This window comes from Schistocerca cancellata, chromosome 8 (assembly GCF_023864275.1).
Source record: "Schistocerca cancellata isolate TAMUIC-IGC-003103 chromosome 8, iqSchCanc2.1, whole genome shotgun sequence".
Taxonomy (NCBI): Eukaryota; Metazoa; Arthropoda; class Insecta; order Orthoptera; family Acrididae; genus Schistocerca; species Schistocerca cancellata.
The window spans coordinates 230,597,137-230,616,985 of NC_064633.1; positions in this window are offsets into that span (position 1 = coordinate 230,597,137).

Consider the following 19,849-nt stretch of genomic DNA (forward strand, 5'->3'; position numbering starts at 1 on the left):
CAATTGTTTTATGTTAATTGTAGATTCTAGATGTTTCGTAATCTGGGCTGAACTCCGAATATTTCTCTGTCGTTTTGTCGAATTCTTCCTTCTCTCTGCAGTAGGTCGAATTTCGTTTCTTCTGTTGTGGTAAGGTTAGGATCAAAGTCTTCTCTGTCGTATTATTACATGTTCGAAATCTAGTTTCTGTAGTTTAGACCTGGACTTCAAATATACTTGATGTCGAACTCCACGATGACACGCGGAAGAATCTGCTGTAAAACGGTAATAGGTGTCAGTTCGAATACCACTAACGAAATGCAGTTCCTTGCCGGGACGGAGAAAAGCTGGCAGAGCCTCCATGGTTCTCTGGGGAGCATTCACGTTTTTTCTAAGGTAAATCGATTCCGCATTAACGCATCAGAATATCTACTAAATTTCGCTGCCATACGACAAGCACAGCTCACACTGCACCTCTATGAGGAGCAACACGTTAACCTCCCGCTACGCCAATGTTACATGCCCGCTACGACAAACAATGACATTCTGTCTCGCGGTGGGCAGTGGTCGTAAATCATTGGTGTGATTCTTAGTCACTAAAATTCAGAATTTGCCTAACAGAAGTACATGAAACAAGAAATGTCGACTAAGTGGTAGGCGAAATTCTGATAACTAACACATATTACGTTAGTTTTGTATGTAACTGTCTTGTTTACTTAAATATGGCTGGATAATTCACCTTTTCAGCCAAAACATACCTAGGGATTACGATGATGAACAACTGGAATGATCACATAGATAACTTTATGGGGATGGTGAACCAAAGACTGCGTTTTACTGGCAGAACACTTTGAAGATGCAACGGATGTATTAAACAGACTGTCTTCACTGCAATTATCCGTCCTTTTCTGGAGTGTTGCTGCGTGATATGGGATTCTTACCAGATAGGATTGACGGAGGAGATCGCAAAAATTCAAAGAAAGGCAGCTCGTTTGGTACACTCGCAAAACCGGGGAGAGAGTGTCACGGGTAAGATACACGAGTTTGAGTGGCAGACACTAAACCAAAAGGGTTTTTCGCTGAGGCGAGATATTTTCACGAAATTTCAGTCAGCAACTTTCTCTTCCGTATGCGAAAGTACTTTGCTGTCACCCACCTCGACAGGGAGAAGTCATCATCACAATGAAATCAGAGCTCGAATTGAAAGGACTAAGTGCTCGTTTTTGGGCGTGCTATTCGAGAGTGAAGCGACAGAAAAACAGTCTGAAGGTTGTTCATGACTCTGCCAGGCGTGTGGATTACCCATAAACATGCTGATGTAGATTCTCAGTATCCACATTTAAATCTACAGTTTGATATGCTTGCAGTTACCATAGTTCAATGTCTCCAAAAGTTATTAATTATCAAAGTTTTCGATAATTTTCTGACATATACATTGACTATTTTGCATAAAGGTGTGGGTAAAACTATGATTGGCATCTCAAAATATTCGTCTTTCCGTATTCTTTAAGAGAACACATCAACCAGGAACATGAATCCAGTAGTTACCAAAGATGAAGAATGTAACTGAAGAAATTTGCTTTTAATGTCTGTGGGAGGTACACATTCCGACTCAGGACTTGCTTCATCTTCTATTTGAAGAGAACGAGGGGAAAAATAATACTTTAGGCCAAAATTTGTTGCCCAGAAGGGTAATCAGATCACAAGATTCAACAGCTTCGAAGACTAAAACTGCACATCGTACTATCTACTAACGGAGGAGAAAACGGAAGTGTATAAAAACAACAACGGTGCTTACACAGACAGAAATTAAGTTACAGGTAATGAATCATTTTACGAATTTATGGACGTATGAGGATGCGGACATAATGCGGAACAGACAGGTAGCACTTTTAACTAAATGGACGTTTAAAATAGTTATAAAGATAATAATAAACGTATAAGAGAATTAGTGCAGCAGAAATTTTTTTACGATAAAAGTTTCTCCAAGGAAAATGCAGTCTGATTAGACAGCCCACCTCGAAAATTGCGTTTATTATTCTGGAATACCTTCAGGCATAACATCTTAGCCATGTATAAGCGGAAGTCAAATGAAAACAAGACACATAGAAAAAAATTAAGTAAAATTTTTACTATTTCAAAGGTAATCTCTATAATTGTTACTACATTTTTTCCACTGTGGGACAAGACGGTCAGTCTCTCCATGGAAAAATATTTGCGGCTGCGTCCAGAAGCGTGATTATACGCGGGTGTGCACCTCTCCGCCCGTAACAAAAACACGACCACGAATATCTTCTTCAGGTCTCCAAAAATATGTAAATCGCATAGGGAGAGATTGAGACTGTATACAAGTGTGTAACAGCTTCCCAGCGAAACGTCGGCAGCGTAGTCGAAGCGAACTTGGCATCATGTGGACCTCCCCAATTATAAAACTTTTAATTACTTTTTTTTCCATATGCTCCTTGTACGAGGGTTGGAACTTAAATAGAGGCAACTATTTATTCACAACCGATACAAAAGAATTACATGTTTGCACCTGTTACTGCCCTTCAAAGTAGTCACCAGCGTTGTGTAGAACCCGATGCCAGCGATGTGGAAGGCGTAGTATACCGTTAAGCAGAGCCTGTTCTGTTGATGGTGCGAATGGAGCGGTCTACTGCCTGTCAGATCTCTGGAACAGTTCTGAAACGAATGCCACGAAGTGGTTTCTTCATCTTTGGAGTCCCACCTACCGAACAGAGCAGCCACAGCTTGTACTGTACGAGCCCGCGCATTGTCGTTCAAAATGATGGGTGGGTTACGCAGAAAGTATCGCCGCTTCTTTCGCAAAGCTTGTCGTTTCTGGAGCATCACCTGCGACCAGCTTTGCGAAAGAAGCGGCGGTCGGTGGGACTCGGAAGTACTGTACCATCCACCATACTCCCCCGACTTAAGTCCTTGTGACATTGATATGATTCCGAAAATGAAGGAACCACTTCGTGGCATTCGTTTCAGAACTGTTCCAGAGATTCGACAGGCAGTAGACCGCTCCATTCGCACCATCAACAGAACAGGCTCTGCTAACGGTATACTACGCCTTCCACATCGCTGGCAACGGGTTCTACACAACGCTGGTGACTACTTAGAAGGGCAGTAACAGGTCCAAACATGTAATTCTTTCGTATCGGTTGTGATTAAATAGTTGCCACTATTTAAGTTCCAACCCTCGTGTATTGGACTACAAGAGAAAGCAGGTTGAACGCATAATTTACGTAAGGATAGGTTTTTAATTACTACTAAAATTAAGGCCACCAATAAAGTAGTCACATTGATGAACGCGGGTTATAAAATAATAGCACGGATGCTCAGTTACAGATAGTCACTTTTGGTCAAAATGTTAGACCATTAGTAAAGAGTCAGATAAGTGATACACTACTTGGCGAAGTACAGAGACATTAATTTTTTGCCGTGGTCGCATCTCACTATCTTAGCCCCAGATTTTCACAGAACTAGTCAAAATTATTAATAAAAATATAAAACACAGCCTTCAATAATTACTTCTTAAAAGTTGATAAGAGGCGCCTCGTCAAAAACCATTATTAACGCCTTGTTAAGTACAGCAGTTAAGGTAAGACAATTGAGACAAAGAAGTTAGCTCTTATCAATGCATTATGTAGCACAACTTTAATCGTTATTGAGAAAATTGCGAGAGTAGTGCATTTTAGGCCACTAAGCTGTCCGTCGAGCTGATGTAGACGAAACCGGCTTAATAGACAGGTACATATAGGAACCGGAATCCACCAAACTACCTCAATAACAATATCGTGAAGCTACAGGTTAAAAAATAAATTAAAAGTAGATGTTAAATATGGGTCCGTATGCTATTATACTGGTTCAAATGGCTCTGAGCACTATGGGACTTAGCATCTGAGGTTATCAGTCCCCTAGAACTTAGAACTACTTAAACCAAACTAACCTAAGGACATCACACACATCCATGCCCGAGGCAGGATTCTAACCTGCGACCGTAGCGGCCGCGCGGTTCCAGACTGAAGCGCCTAGAACCACTCGGCCACACCGGCCGGCTATTATACTGGAACCCAACTGGATGCAATTATCCCCTCCCAGAATGCAGCTAGCCTAGAAGTTGTCCATAAACCCACATATCCTTAGGCGTGCGTAAGGGAGGAGGAGTTTTTTATCCTTGGTCATCAGCCTCCTGACTGGTTTAACGCAGCGCACCGCGAATTCCTTTCCTGTGCCAGCCTTTACATTTCAGAGTGGCAACTGCAACCTTCGTCCTCAATTATTTGCTGGATGTAACCCAATCTCTGTCTTCCTCTACAGTTTTTACCATCTGAAGCTCCCTCTAGTTTCATATAAGTTATTCCCTGATGTCTTAACACATATCCTATCATCAAGTTCCTTCTTTTTTGTCAATGTTTTCCATATATCCCTTTCCCCGCCAATTCTGCGGAGCACCTCCTCATTTCTTACCTTATCAGTCGACCTAATTTTCAAGGCTTCGATTCTCTTCTCTTCTGGTTTTCCCACAATCCATATTTCACTGCTAAGCTCCAAGTTCACGTTCACATTTCTGAATGTCTTCCTCAAATTAAGGTCTATTTTTGATACTAGTTGACTTCTCTTATCCAGGAATGCCCTTTTTGCTAGTTCTAGTCTGCTTCTTACGTTCTCCATGCTCTGTCCGTCATGGGTTATTTTGCTGCATAGACAGAAAAATTGTTTAGCTGCCCCTACTTCGTGATCCCCAACTCTAATGTTAAGTTTCTCGCTGTTCTCTTTCCAGTTACTTCTCATTGCTTTCCTCTTTTTTCGGTTTAATCTCATTTCATATTCTATACTCATTAGATGGTTCATTCCATTCAACAGATTCTGTAATTCTTCTTCTCTTCCACTGAGGGTAACAGTGTCATCAGCGAATGGTATCATTGATATCCCTTCACCTTGAATTTCAATTCCGCTCCTGAATCTTTCTTTTATTTCCATTATCGCTTCTTCGACGTACAGATTGAATAGTAGGGGCGAAAGATTACATCCCTGCCTTACACTTCTTGAATATGAGCACTTTAGTTCTTGGTAATCCACTCTTATAATTATTCCTTCTTGGCTCTTGTACATATTGTAAATTAGCCGTCTTTCTCTATAGCTTACTCCTATTTTTCTCGTAATTTCGAACATCTTGCACCATTTGGCATTGTCGAACGCTTTTTCCAGGTCGACAGATCTTATGAACTTGTCTTGATTTTTCTTCAGTCTTGCTTCCATTACCAAACACAACGCCAGAACTGCCTTTCTTCTGGCATTACCTTTCCGAAAGTCTAACTGATTGTCATCTAACACACCAATTTTCTTTTCCATTCTTCTGTGTATTAATCTTGTCAGCAATTTAGATGCTTGAGTTGTTAAGCTGACTGTGCGATAATAATTGCATTTGTCGACTCTTACCGTCCTCTGAATTGTGGGATGATATTTTTCCGAAAGTCAGATAGTACATAGCCTGTCTCTTACATGCAATTCCCCCCAGTGGTTATAGAAATTGTAGTGGAATGTTATCTATCTCGTCTGCATTATTTGATCTTCAGTCGTCTAAAGCTCTTTCCAGTTCTAGTTCTAATAATGGAACGCCTGTCTCTTCTACATCGACTCCTGTTTCTTCTTGTATAGCTCCAGCAGACAAGCTCTCCACCTCATAAATTCCTTCAATGTACTCTTTGCACCTATCCATTCATTTCCCTGTATTTATCAGTGGAGTCCCCACTGCGTTCTTTATGTTATCAGCCTACTTTTAAGTTCACCGAAGGTTGTTTTGACGCTTTTATGTGCTGAGTCAGTCTTCCCGTCAATTATTTGTTTTTCTGGAATGCAGACATTTTATTCACTACCAAATTTTCATAATTTAAAAAATGATTATCGAGCGAGGTAGCACAGTGGTTAGCACATTGGATTAGCATTCGTGAGAACGACGGTTCATACCCACGACCAGCCATCCATATTTAGGTTTACCGTGATTCCATAAACCACTTAAGACAAATGACCGGACGATTCCTTCAAGAGGGCACGGCTGATAACCTGCTCCATCCTTCCCTAATCCGAACTTGTGTTACCCTTCAAATGACCTCGTTGTCGACGGAACGTTAAACACTAATCTCAGCCCTACACCTCCTCCTCCTCTTTGAAATAATTACCTATGATTCTACTAAACTGCACATTAGCGTTATCAAGATCATCGAGTGCAAGGAGAAACATGTGACTTAGAAAACACTGGGATTGTTTGGTTATCACGCTGTTAACGGGAAATTACATCGTTTTCTTGTAATAGCGACGGTTTTTTAAAGCAAGACATTGCCGAAATAAAGTATCCAATCTTTTCTCTGTCGCTTCCTTGTCCAGAATTTATTGATCTGCAGTGAGGGACAGTTCCAGCACTTAACACAGTATAAACACGGCTGCAGTATATCTGCCCCCACATGCGTCCCTGATTCCCACAAGACAACACCTTCACCTTCTGTACAACTTAATTTCGACGGTAAGTTATCCGCAACAGGCACCTCCTGCGAGGGAGGAATTAGATATGGTTCTGTGTCAGGAGGGACTCTCCCAGCGTCGCTCCTTGCCAGTTTTCCTCGGAAGGTTGGCGGTGATCTTTTGTCGCTGTTGGCGCTGCGAAAGAAGATTCAGGATTAGTTATTTAGTTCCATAAGTTACTAGCAGTGTCCTGACTCGCTGTTGACATCGGTTAGCGATATCCGTCGAGGAACTGCGCCGTAAGCAGCCTTCAGTCCCTTGAAGTTAGCTGACGCTGCACGCCCGTTCCTGGCCGATTGCTGCCGTGGCGGTTGCCGCCCGTGGTGTCTTCGGCGATCGCCCCACAACGATGCCGCGGCAGTGAGTGAAGGCGGCGGCGTGTGTTGGACTTCTGCGAGATGCTCTGTCCCCTCCCGGCCACCGCCGTTCTTCTTCATATGTTAAACAGCGATGAAGGTTATCGAGTAGCCGTGTAATACCACTGTCTTTGAGTGCTGATTAGGTAGCCCATGGCCCGGCCGCCGAACTATCAGGAACGCTGGTGTCAAATGGCTCTGAGCACTATGCGACTTAACTTCTCAGGTCATCAGTCCCCTAGAACTTAGAACTAACTAAACCTATCGCACCTAAGGACATCACACACATCCATGCCCGAGGCAGGATTCGAACCTGCGACCGTAGCGGTCGCTCGGTTCGAGACTGTAGCGCCTAGAACCGCATGGCCACTCCGGCCGGCAACGCTGGTGTCCTGGACTGGTATGATAAGTGTGATAAGGAAGACCCCCGGATTACATCTCCCCCCCCCCCTCCTCAGAGTCTGCGACAGCGGCAGACCGTGGTGTTGTACTCTGCGTCTAGTGTTTACAGTGAGGTAGCCATCTTTCCCAGTAGTGACTGTCGTTGCTCAGTAGCTTGCAGGAAAGCTACAACAGACTTGTGCCAGACGTCACTTCACTGCAATAAAGGGATTGCGTGCGAATGTCATGTACGCTATCGATCCGTCTGACCGACTTCTTTACGAGCTAAAATACTGTGGTGTTTATGGAGCGAAGTAGTGGCTAATGTTTACCCAACGTCATTTGTCATCACCACATCGGTCTTGCTATCACGAAAGTGTCAGCGGTTCTCACTTTAACGTTCTTGCTTAACGAGTTTGTCATAGTACTGGACTGGTTCGCAGAAGCTCTTGCGACCCGTCGGAGCATTAACAGTAGCGTTTCTTTTATCGCGTAACGAAGGTGACGTGTCCCTGAATAGTTGCACTGCCTACTGCATTTCTGCTGACGTCAGCTGTCTGGCTCGCCAAAAGCGCCGCTGTTGTGTTCATCCTTGACCGACTCTCGGTGTTATTCGACATCACCGCAATGTAAGCGAGGTATCTTCGCTCTGGGACTTAAAAAATCGTGCTAAAAAGAAATTTTCTTGAATAAAATGGCTAGTTTTATAAGGCTGAGCTACTGTAGTATAGTACGGCCAACACGGTCAAGCGATGTGGTATGTGTAATCACCTATACTTCCTCTGTGGATCAAAATGCCGAAGAGGTGGCATTGTCTGAGCTAGAAGAGAGGGGAAAATTCTGAATTATCATGGTCATGAGAGGTGATGGCCGCAAACACTCCAATTACGATGCCTACAGAACAATGCGTCAAGCCGGGGAGACAAAGACCATTTTCGTTCCGTCCTCCGCTATTAAGGACTACTTTTACCAGACAATTTTATGGTCGTTTTTGAAGGCTTCTTCAACCCATATTCATTTCAATAATACAGAGAGATGTACTTTGGGTACACTAATGAAATATGGTTTCCATTAAGAACCGTACGCTATCTGAAGAAAATATTGACTTGAACCTTCCGAGAATTTAAGGTACTGTGGTTCTTTGAACTCCCTGTGAAATATGTTTATTGGGTCACGACTTGTTCAAAATTGAACCAATAAAAAGAAGGTTCTTTTTGAATCTTGTATAAATTTATGCTGGTGGCCAAACACATGCCCTAATAAACAGAAAATCTACGTAGTACCATGCGCAAAAAATGGGAAAACAAGACAGGAAGCTTAAACAGATTACAGAAAACTGTATTTTTCAATATTTATGCGCTTTTTAAAATCAGTCACCGATTTTGGCAGCCTCAACACAAAATATAGTTTGTTGTTTCGTAAGATGTGCAGAACGTAAAAGAAAAAAAGATTCGCAATAGGCTTTATTGACAAGTTCACAAGTGGGTTTTCGGATTTCAGAGTAATTAAATACCATGCACAGCTATATACATAAAGGGACCCTATGACATCCTACAGGGTGACAATTACTGAACTACACGAAAAAAGACGTAAATTAGTTATAAACTACTGCGTGCATACACTTTATTCAACATGTAAACCTCACTACAGACATTCGGATTTAGGTTATGACATGTTCGATATGCCTGCCATCATTGGCGATGTCGTGGCGATGACGTGGTGCAGACGAATAGCGAAATACTGCATGACCCGCCGAAGTGTCGGAACGGCGACGCTGTTGATGACCTCCTGAATGGCCGTTTTCAGCTGAGTAATGTTTTTGGGATTATTGCTAGACACCTTGTTCAAAAATGGTTCAAATGGCTCTGAGCACTATGGGACTCAACTGCTGTGGTCATCAGTCCCCTAGAACTTAGAACTACTTAAACCTAACTAACCTAAGGACTTCACACACACCCATGCCCGAGGCAGGATCCGAACCTGCGACCGTAGCAGCAGCGCGGCTCCGGACTGGAGCGCCTAGAACCGCAGGGCCACCGCGGCCGGCTAGACACCTTGTCTATAGCCCCAGAAAAAGGAGTCGCATGTGTTCAGATCTGGAGAATATGGCGGGCAATCGAGGCCCATGCCAAATTCCTCTGGGTCCCAGAGCCAGAAGGAGGTCACCAAAGTGCGCCTCCAGGACATCAAACACTCTCCTGCTTCGATGAGGTCGAGCTCCGCCTTGCATGAATAATATTGTCAATTATAAAATTGAAGTTAAGGCAGAGTGCCCTCCTGAAGAGATCCAAGTGGGGTAGGTGTGTAGTGTCACAGTAGCGTTGGGCAGTGAGTATACCGTGTTCAAAAATCTTGCAATCGATACGCCCATGCGACATTATGCCTCCCAACACCACGACACCACATCATATGAACCACCATAACGCTTGGGTTCGCCTATAATCCTGCGTGCATTAGGTGTATTCATTTCTCGTCGCATGGGGACACGCCCCGCATTGTCGAACATGGTCGTTTTTGGTGGGGCCATAACGCTGCATGGGCGTTCTGACGTCCTAAGCTTTGAACGCGGTTCATTCTCCAGTCAACGTTATTATAACACTGTACTTCGTGCCCCCAGGCGTCTTTTCAGGGATGCCTTAAGCCCCGACTTAATTTTTATGGATGAAAACGCGATAAGGCATGGAACTGTGTAAGTGGAGGAGCTCCTGGAACTACGACGTATTCGGGGAACGGGCTGGACTTTCCGTTTCCCTGATGTCAGTTCCATCGAGTATAGCCGGCCGCTGTGGCCAAGCGGTTCTAGGCGCTTCAGTCCGGCACCGCGCTGCTGCTACGGCCGCAGGTTCGAAACCTGCCTCGGGTATGGATGTGTGTGATGTCCTTAGGTTAGTTAGGTTTAAGTAGTTATAAGTCTAGGGGACTGATGACCTCAGATGCCATTGAACCATCGAGTATATGTGGATGCGTTGGGAGACGTATTGCAGCACGTCCACATCCATCCACGACCAACCGCGCTGGTGGACTAATGGCACGCCCTAAAACAGGAACTCCTTACCGACCTTATGGTCGTCATGTGAGCACGTTCCAGAGCATGCATTGACGCCCGTGGCAGTTAAAAACCACGTCCCGCCTCTTTTCAAATGGTTCAAACGGCTCTAAGCACTATGGGACTTAACATCTGAGGTCATCAGCCCCCTAGACTTAGAACTACTTAAACCTAACTAACCTAAGGGCATCACACACATCCATGGCCGAGGCAGGATTCGAACCTGTGACGGTAGCAGCCCCGTGATTCCGGACTGAAGCGCCTATAACCGCTCGGCCACAGCGGCTGGCAGAAACTCTGAAATTCGCCATGGAGTTTTTGGACACTCCCACTCATCAATAGTATAAGAAAAGTTGGAGAAGTCATACGGTTGTCGGAGGATAGCATATTTTTCCGTGCCTAGAAGCGCCGAGAAAGACTGATAGCGTCTCACTCTGACGCAGTGTAGATGATGTGTAGTGTACGAGAGGTCAGACGCAGGAAGGTATGTTGTGTAAAGAGGCAGATGAATCCTACTGTGACTGGGGAAAAATTACTCTTGATGTTCTTCTATCCATGTCGAAACTGCCCTTGTTTATGCAACATATAGATGAAAAAGCACAAAAAGTGCTCTTTGTTGCTGATGAAACTCTTACAATAAAGTCCAGTAGAGATGAAGCGACACAAATAACATCAAATGAAATGTTCAGAAGAAATATTGGATGATTCTAGGCAAATAGAGTATTAATTTCTTGTAAAGAGCTCAATGCCTTCAGTTATGTAGAAGGTGGCGATAGAACATGGGGAAAACGAAATAACACTGAGAATTTCCAGACTCACATATTGAATAAAACACGTTTTATATATATTCTCAATTCCTTGAGTCCATCAACACTTGCCGATTGGGCGAGTAAGGAATTTAGTAAAGAGAGCACGAGAAATTTCCTTTACTTTCCGTACTTCCGTTGATCATCCGAGTAAGGATAAAAATTATAAGGTAATTACGCATTTCACACAAGGAAACACGCTGCAAAGACATTGTCAGTTAATAGCCAAGAACCTCTTGTAACAATTTGGGGTTGAAGGTTGGGTTGTTTGGGAGAAAAGACCAAACTGCGAGGTCATCGGTCGCATCGGATTATGGAAGGACGGAGAAGGAAGTCGGCTATGCCCTTTCAAAGGAACCATACGGGCCTTTGCCTGGAGAGATTTAGGAAAATCACGGAAAACCTAAATCAGGATGGCCAGACGCGGGATTGAACCGTCGTCCTCCCGAATGCGAGTCCAGTGTGCCAACCACTACACCACCTCGCTCGGTAAAGAATTTGTTCCACATAGAAAACCAAAGCATGATAACACCAGATTTGCAATACATTTACTTTCTTACGAAAAGATACTATGTAAGTGGTAAACATGTGGCCATATTTACCTATGAAATGCATATTTAAAAACCAGCTGAGAGATCGTAGCAGATCTCCCAAAATATGATCAGCAGAATATACACTGAAGTAAACGAAATAGGACTACATTACGTTAAAGATGGTAAAGACTTGCCGAATCAGCTTCTAGGTAGAAAGCAACACGAAATCGCAGCAATAAAAAGCCAATCGCTGGGCTTAGTGCAGTGACGTCAATTGCTCCAGTCAGTGATAGATGCAAAGAGAACACGCAATGCAGTCTTCGCAGAGCAAATAGCGAAAACGGAGACCACTAGAAACGAGCAATTATTCTCTAAATGGCACCGCTGCACTCCGTAGTAATGAGTTGTAGGCGGAGCGGGAAGAGCATAAATCAGGATTGTCGGGACGCTAATGGGCTGGTGATCTGCCGAGAGGAACATCGACTTCTTAGCGCTGTGCATTAATCGAGTAATCCTGCAAGAAGTAATAGGCAATTATGAAGCATTTTGTGAATTCAGAGTGATGTAACTGCACGGGTGATTACGGCCCTGCTGAAAAGTGGCAGTTCAGTTCGAATGGTATTGCTGTTGCATTAAATTTACGTAAACCCACTATTCAGCCGAAGTCCACGCGAAATCTTAGCTAAAAATCAAGACAAGGTGTCGAACATTATTCGTAATTATAAATGGTATGGATCTGGAGCTGCATACCACATAGAGTTTGGAATGTATTTCACTTACAGTGAATTTGAGGTCTTCGGAAACAAGTATAAGCAATAGGTGGTTATAATTAAACTTTCCCTATTTAACACGTTATAGCAGGGAAACTAATTACTTCACGTGCACAAAAATTGGTAGCATTAATGTCAAGGAAATGGGGAAGAGAAATAAATTAGAATCATTACAACTGAAACACTTTTAATGTTCTGCTACGGTACGTCATACCATTAAACACCGGTACCATTACTGTTACCAAAGGGGCACAATATGGCGCCCATCAGTGTCCAGAAGAATCTGAATGCGCAGTATTGCATTCTGCAGAGCAGAACGAAGCATGTCCGTAGATACGCTGGCAACCGCTCTTGATAGGCAGCGCTTCAGATTAGCACATGTGTGAATGTTCCCCTGGTAAACCCTGTCCTTCAGGAAGCCTCATAAGTATAAATCACAGGAAGTGAGATCAGGTGATCGAACAGGCCAAGCATTTGGAAACGATCGGCTGATAATTCGATCGTTTCTAAATGTGTCGCGGTAAAGCAGGTGTATATCACGAGCGATGTGCGTAGAGCCCCATCTTCCATGAAAACTGTTGAGTTCAATGTAGAGATGGGTAGTTCGCGAATGAATGGGTGCAAAGGAACGGTTCACCAAGATGAACGAAAGAACCGAGGAACGAATTCCAAGGAACGATCGGTTCATAGTTCACTTCGGTCGCGGCGGTCTACTTATACACTCCTGGAAATTGAAATAAGAACACCGTGAATTCATTGCCCCAGGAAGGGGAAAATTTATTGACACATTCCTGGGGTCAGATACATCACATGATCACACTGACAGAACCACAGGCACATAGACACAGGCAACAGAGCATGCACAACGTCGCCACTAGTACAGTGTATATCCACCTTTCGCAGCAATGCAGGCTGCTATTCTCCCATGGAGACGATCGTAGAGATGCTGGATGTAGTCCTGTGGAACGGCTTGCCATGCCATTTCCACCTGGCGCCTCAGTTGGACCAGCGTTCGTGCTGGACGTGCAGACCGCGTGAGACGACGCTTCATCCAGTCCCAAACATGCTCAATGGGGGACAGATCCGGAGATCTTGCTGGCCAGAGTAGTGGACTTACACCTTCTAGAGCACGTTGGGTGGCACGGGATACATGCGGACGTGCATTGTCCTGTTGGAACAGCAAGTTCCCTTGCCGGTCTAGGAATGGTAGAACGATGGGTTCGATGACGGTTTGGATGTACGGTGCACTATTCAGTGTCCCCTCGACGATCACCAGTGGTGTACGGCCAGTGTAGGAGATCGCTCCCCACACCATGATGCCAGGTGTTGGCCCTGTGTGCCTCGGTCGTATGCAGTCCTGATTGTGGCGCTCACCTGCACGGCGCCAAACACGCATACGACCATCACTGGCACCAAGGCAGAAGTGACTCTCATCGCTGAAGACGACACGTCTCCATTCGTCCCTCCATTCACGCCTGTCGCGACACCACTGGAGGCGGGCTGCACGATGTTGGGGCGTGAGCGGAAGACGGCCTAACGGTGTGCGGGACCGTAGCCCAGCTTCATGGAGACGGTTGCGAATGGTCCTCGCCGATACCCCAGGAGCAACAGTGTCCCTAATTTGCTGGGAAGTGGCGGTGCGGTCCCCTACGGCACTGCGTAGGATCCTACGGTCTTGGCGTGCATCCGTGCGTCGCTGCGGTCCGGTCCCAGGTCGACGGGCACGTGCACCTTCCGCCGACCACTGGCGACAACATCGATGTACTGTAGAGACCTCACGCCCCACGTGTTGAGCAATTCGGCGGTACGTCCACCCGGTCTCCCGCATGCCCACTATACGCCCTCGCTCAAAGTCCGTCAACTGCACATACGGTTCACGTCCACGCTGTCGCGGCATGCTACCAGTGTTAAAGACTGCGATGGAGCTCCGTATGCCACGGCAACTGGCTGACACTGACGGCGGCGGTGCACAAATGCTGCGCAGCTAGCGCCATTCGACGGGCAACACCGCGGTTCCTGGTGTGTCCGCTGTGCCGTGCGTGTGATCATTGCTTGTACAGCCCTCTCGCAGTGTCCCGAGCAAGTATGGTGGGTCTGACACACCGGTGTCAATGTGTTCTTTTTTCCATTTCCAGGAGTGCATATAACAGCCGATGTCCCCTGGTCATAATGGACTGACAGAGATTGGCTGGAACTGGACGGTGGCGCTGTGACGCATGGAAATCATGCACCCCATACTTTACACATTAATGCTATCAAGTTTGGTACAGCATGGTAATTAGTTTCCGTGTTATAATGTGTTAAATAAGGAAAGTTTGATTATAACCACCCGGCATATATTTAGTAAGTGCCATTTTATCACAAAAAGAGTTTTCACTGCCACTGGATTCTTAGTATTCTGTTGCACAGTCCGAGACTTGTTCCAAGTGCCACATCATGGAAAAAATGTTGCAAACATTTGAAACTAGATAGTCCATGCTCTTTGTGCGAAGCAGTGCCTGCCTCTGGACTTCCAAAATCCATACATCAAGGGTTCCACCCAATACAGTTTGAGTGGAAAGCACAATGCATGTAAGCTTTTCAGTTAGTATCAATAAATGGTTCAAATGGCTCTAAGCACTATGGGACTTGACATCAGAGGTCATCAGTCCCATAGACTTAGAACTACGTAAACCTAACTAACCTAAGGACATCACACACATTCATGCCCGAGCCAGGAATCAAACCTGCTACCGAAGCAGCAGCGCGGTTCCGGACTGAAGCGCCTAGAACCGCTCCGCCAAAACGGCCGGCTCTTATCAATAAAACATCTTTGTAATGGTAGGAAGATTTCTTGATTGCATAGAAACAAAGGAAGCTAATCAAAGGTTTGGCCTGCAAGATTTACAAAAGACTATTGAGTCAACTATAGCTATGAACCCACTGCATGGAATACCAATCCATACAACTAACTTCTTTGATTTCAAGGATGCAGCTGAAACATTGTTGTCAATGCAGGATCATAAGTTCTCCAAATGGAGTTTGATCAAAGGGTCTCATAGACAGACATCTTATAAATGTTAACATTTTTCTCTGAAACAGAACAACGGAAAAAGTGAGTATTAAGAAGAAGCAAGATAATGTCTGATGTAAGCCACGTCGTACGTCTTCTGAAACGCCAGTCACGTTTATCAGTCGCAAAACACAAAGACCTGTTGACGAAGTTACCATGTCTTTCTCAACAACACAGGTGCTGACTCTATGGGGCCAGAGAGCCCCTGAGCCAACTCAAAAGTTCATTTAGAGGGGTGGAGCCCCTCAATAATTTAAGAAAATTTTTAGTTATATTATGCTTTGTAGAATCACAAAATTATGTTGGAATTTTTTATTTTCCTTGTTCGACGATTGTTACCTATCAAAATACATTCAGTAATGAGTTAAAACAAAAAAAGAAAAATTATAGTAGTAAGCAGGTTAACTGAAAACGAATGTTGTGAATCATGATACTGTTACAGTACTGCAGGAACACTCAGTATTTATCCCGGTGCGTGAACCTTCGGGTAAACTCTGGCGCCGGCGGGCCAGCTCTGCGGCTATATAAAGCCCACCCAGCTGTCGCAGTCATTCAGTGTGGATAGTTTCGTTCAGTGCATGGTGCAGACGTGTTTAGTGTTTCGACTTTAATGTCTAGTGGACTATTTTGTATGACTACATTTTCTCTGTTTACTTTAGTGTCTTAGTGTATTGTGAATTAAATTTGCAATGGATAAATTTGTTACCAAAAAGGCTCGCTTGGTAGCTGATGATACTGCAAGTCAACCTCCAGCAATTATTGTGTCGTCAATTTCTTCGTTGTCTTCAGGCGAGAACCTTTCACAGCCGAAACGTGGACAATCTGGTAAGGAACATCATTTCAGAAGTCTTGGTTGATCAAATATACATGGCTAGAATATGAAGCATCTACCGAAATGTTTTCTGCAAAACCTGCAAACAGGCAGATGCTTAAAATCTAATACAATTTTCTTCAATAAAAAAAGTAGCAGCAATTCAACGGCACGAAGATGTAACCTCAAATTTTTTTCCGTTTTTGGAACTCCGAAAGAATGACATACCTGAATTTCAGGATTGGTTAGGGCTTTCAGGATATAAATGGACATCGCACTAGATTCAAAACGAGATCATTGATCTACTGGGAAAGTCTGTGTAGAGAAAGGTATTGGCTTCAATCAAGACGACTGATCATTTTTATATTATGGTTGAGGAAACAAGTGATTCTTCGATTCACGAACACGTGTCATTTTGTACTCGTACTGTCGATGATTCCTTAATCATTAACAAAGACTTTATTGGCTTATACAAGACCCCCAACACTGAATCACAAACTCTGTTTAGTATTTTAAAAGATTTTTGCTCGTCTTCATTTGTCAATGGATAACTTAAGAGGAAAGTGCCATGATGGCGCCTAGAATAAGAGAGGTAAGTTAAAGGGACTAAAAAAGTTAGCTTTGGATATGTAACCAAAAGCACGTTAAGTGCACTGCACTGCTCACAGTTTAGATTTGGCAGTTGTAGACAGTCTCCGCCATCTTACGTGTATGAGGGATGTTATGGCTTTAGCCAAGGACTTAGTAAACACCGCAAGGGAATCCAACAAAAGGATGGGACTTTTCAGAAGCACATGATGTGAGAGCGCCAACGACCAAGCTGGTTCAAAATGGTTCAAATGGCTCTGAGCACTATGGGACTTAACATCTGAGGTCACCAGGCCCCTAGAACTTAGAACTACTTAAACCTAACTAGGCCGGTGACCAAGCTGGTCTACAACCACTTTGCCCGACTCGATAGACTATGTGAGCTTCTAGTATCTTCAGGATTTTAAAAAAAATTTGAAGAACTTCTAGAGTTTTTGAAACATTTTCTGCAGAGGGCAAAACAGAGGCAGGTTACAAATGTGCAGGCTACCTTCAGTCAATGTTACAATTCAAGACTTACTTCTTTTTACGTTTTTATTGCCTTTCAGTGAACCAAGTAGAGGATGTCCATGAAAAAAAATCAATACTCTCATCTAAGTGTTGCTGATCTGGAAGAAATGGATGAGGACTTGATTTTATATTGAATGAAATGCGTGATAGCTTTGAACACTTTTGGGAATTGTGTTTAAAAGAAAAACCTCCACAACTTGATGATCCTTCTCTTCCTCGGAATCGAAGTATACCAAAGAAGAACGAAACCAACGAAGCCAGCTCACCGCACACTTAAAAAAAACCCAAAGGAATACTACAAAGCTATTTACATTGAAGTTTGTGAAACGGTGCAATCTTGCATTACTGAGCCGTTTGCTTCAACTGGACTCACACAGGTCATTACATTTGAACAAGAGTGCTTGCATTTAGTAAAAAGAGGTGAAACAAATTTGGAAAAATCAACTGAGTTTTCCAAAATTGACCTAGACATTGAGAGACTGCTCTTACACTTGAATATGTTAGCCAATATCGCTAATAAAAAACAACTGGTGTTAAAAAATATGCGTGACGTAATACAGTACATTACACGAGAGTCTGCAGTTGGAGAAATGTTCTGTGAAGTAGAGAAGTGCATTAAGCTTCTCCAAGTAGTTCCAATCACGATAGCAATAGCAGAACGGTCATTTAGCGCCCTTAGAAGTCTGAAGTCAAATCTCCGATCAATAATGGGAGAGAAGCGATTGAACAACTTGGCTGTTCTTCACGGCCACCGAGATGCTTTGGACGTATTGTATATCCGACCAGTCATCAACGACTTCATATTCAGTAATCCAGTCAGACTGTCAACATTTGCACCTTTCTAAAGACATTCTAGCCCAAATAAAGGCATTTAGAACAACATATAAAATCTTTATAAAATAGAGAATTAAATACATACATAATGTTAAATTTTCAGTTTCGAAATATTAGAGCTAGTTGAGTACTGTATTACTATATTACTACAGTACTATATCAGTTGTTTTCAAATACTTAAATATTTTTAGGGTTTAAGACCCAATTAAAACCCGCTACTTACATACTTTTTGACTGAATGTATTAGGCATACTGTATCAACTTTATTAACTATATTAAAGCATTAACTTTGAGATACTGCTTTTATTTAATGAACCCCGAACCCTATTCAAAGTAAGCTTAAATTAGCTATTTCACTTATTAATCAAAGTGCTATTACTGTGCGACAGCAATATTTTATGTTTTATTCTTTTAATTATAGTTTAGGACTTCGTAAAATATAATTTCGGTCTTTTCAGAGCTATATATGCACTGCTCTATAATAGTCTATAAGCATTATTATTACTGTAAATTAAGTTAGCTTTTTACGAAAATAACGAGCGTGTTTATGTTTTGTTTCTTTTTTCAAAGCCAAAAAATATGTCTGGCTTGTCGAGTTTTCCGGAGTGTTGAGTTATCGAGAGTCCAGTTTTCGGGGTTCGAAGATTGATCGTATGACCCTAAAATGCTTGAAAAAACTTTAAAACTCACTATGTTTCATCTAAAATTTAGAACATTTCCCGGGGCAATACCCCCAGTATGTGCCCCCCAATAATTTTTGTAAGTCGCCGCCCCCGCTCAACAGCACAAGAAGTTTTACAGTAATGTTTGCGACATTTGACACCTAAGAATAGAACTGTATAAGAAACAGAAAATAATTATGCATTTTTCCTTGAATTCTGTTTTGTTATTCCGTTGCAAAAAAATTAAAAGGCGTGAGAATTAGTTTTTGTGGACAACAGTCCAACTAATAAAAATATTACTGCTGTATTTCTTTACTTGTGTTATCTCAAATAAAATTTAGTGCCTCTGTATTAATGACACCTGACACAAAGACACGACATTGAAAAGCAGTCAGTTCCGTGGTATGGCAACTGTATATATCTTAATAATTTTTTTGTATTTAATCCGTTTAATTATTTTGTGCAGTGCTGAGGGGAGATGAGAGATTTGGCAATTACAACGTTTTACGTTTCCACTTTTCGTTCATAATTTAAAGATCAAATTTATAAACTGCAATTGAAGGCACAAGTCCTTAAAAGCAAATAGCTGTAAGAATATTTTTTTATTTTGCATTGAATTTCTAATTTCAGTGTGTTTCGTATTTAAGAAGTAAAAAAATTACAAACTAGCAAGTCTGCAGAGCTAATGAGAGCACACAAACTGAAAAAAATTTCAACAGTGAGCCCTTCTGAATATAGTTACATGTTTTCTAATGACGCTACATGAAACAGAAGCGCTCGGGATTCATAAAATAATTTTTTTGTGTTATCTCCAGAATTACATGTCAAGCCTTCATTTGCGGGATAATTGTTTTTTCCTGGAAAATTTGGCGCTGGACTTTGTAACTGACATTTCTACTTTGGGAGAATTAAAAGTGTAAATATGGACAGAAGTAATAATTATTTCCCGGGTGCACGGCTATGTGTGTATGCTTGCGTGTTGGTGCTTGCTGT